Here is a 1,781-nt window from a genome sequence, read left to right as displayed (position 1 = left end):
AGCGTTGGTTCCTCCCCTTTCACAGTTATCACTTCTCATCCTTCTTTTTGGCTGGTATCAAATGTGGTGTCTGTTTATATCAGTTTAATATCTGATATGTCCGCTATCTGATAGCATATATTAAATGCACCACCAGGTTTCAGTGTTGGAAAGAAAGATTATCTGTTTATTTGCTGCAGCTGCTTGCTGTCTAGTCCAGTGGGTCCCTACTGCAGGCAATAGACAATAGGTAGTGCCTATGTGCCTAGGTGGATAGGACATCAGCTATGAGGCATTTGTTTGTACAAACTGCTGCTCACAACTAATGTTGTAATATAGTGTCTCCATCTGCTGGTGGTATTGAATAAGCAATAGTGCAATGATAGGGTCTGAAAAAGAAGAAAAATAATAAGCAGCAGCATAGGAAAGAAGGAAAACATGGAGAGAAGAAAAAAAGAAGGTAAAAATGAGGTGAAAACATGTTTAAAAAAGTATTTCCATCTCTCTCTCTCTCTATATGTATATACATATATATATATATATATATATATATATATATATTTAAAAGAAAAAAAAATTATATATATATATATATATATATATATACATATAGAGAGAGAGAGAGAGAGATAAATATATATAGAGATAGATGGGTGGATAGATAGATAGATAGACATACATACACACATACACACATACATACATACATATGTGTGTATTGTTGGAGTTGCAAACATGGGTGCACTTGACAAACTCAGTGCGGCTATTCCCCATTGAAAGATTGTTGCACCCAGGACCCTTAGCACTGGGATATGCTACTCAATACCACTGGCATGGCCAGGTGTAAACAACATCTGACCTTTGTTGTGTATGTAACCATGGAGATTGTGATGTCGCCTAGGCCCACCAAAGAACAGCCTTGTCAGAAGCAGCACTGCCATGAGCAGAAGTAGCAGCACCATAGGTTGTCAAATAAGTTGGATTTAACCAAGACAAGTGAGTCCAATAGGATGCAGGTATGTCCTCTATCCTTACAGCTTCCCGTGGCTGTTGGTTTTATACCGTTTGGGGACAGCCAAGGAGGCGTCAGCAGGCAACACAGGTAAGTGTGTGCTTGTGTGTGTGTGTGTGTGTGTTTCCTATGCAGATCCTAAACCCAGTATCAAATGCAAGTAGGAGGAGTAAGAAGGGTTCCTGCCAAAGCCAGGTTATGGATTGCATTTAAAAATGGTCCATCAGAGTGAAATGGACTCCCATCTTCCTGCTTAGCAGTAATGATATGGGTTTAGGGTCTGCTGTGTGTACTGGTGGGTGACTGCCACCCAGCCAGAGTGTGTATGGGAGGCTGCCAGCCAGCCTCCCTTCCTACAAGTAGTGATGGTGCATGTGAAGGGGACAGCGTTGGTTCCTCCCCTTTCACAGTTATCACTTATCATCCTTCCTTTTGGCTGGTATCAAATGTGGTGTCTGTTTATATCAGTTTAATATCTGATATGTCCCCTATCTGGTAGCATATATTAAGTGCACCACCAGGTTTCAGTGTTGGAAAGAAAGATTACCTGTTTATTTGCTGCTGCAGCTGCTTGCTGGCTAGTCCAGTAGGTCCCTACTGCAGGCAAAAGACATTAGGTGGTGCCTATGTGCCTAGGTGGATAGGACATCAGCTATGAGGCATTTGTTTGTACAAACTGCTGCTCACAACTAATGTTGTAATATAGTGTCTCCATCTGCTGGTGGTATTGAATAAGCAATAGTGCAATGATAGGGTCTGAAAAAGAAGAAAAATAAGAAGAAGCAGCATA

At 41.0% G+C, this 1,781-nt stretch overlaps 1 pseudogene; it reads left to right on the top strand.

Moving 5' to 3' along the window:
- The first annotated feature begins 1,403 nt into the window (after nt 1-1,403).
- LOC130351604 (U2 spliceosomal RNA) lies at nt 1,404-1,511 on the top strand (annotated as a pseudogene).
- The last annotated feature ends 270 nt before the right edge of the window (nt 1,512-1,781 follow it).

Source organism: Hyla sarda, unplaced genomic scaffold, assembly GCF_029499605.1.
Source record: "Hyla sarda isolate aHylSar1 unplaced genomic scaffold, aHylSar1.hap1 scaffold_989, whole genome shotgun sequence".
Classification (NCBI taxonomy): Eukaryota; Metazoa; Chordata; class Amphibia; order Anura; family Hylidae; genus Hyla; species Hyla sarda.
This window is presented reverse-complemented; position numbering and strand designations above follow the sequence as displayed.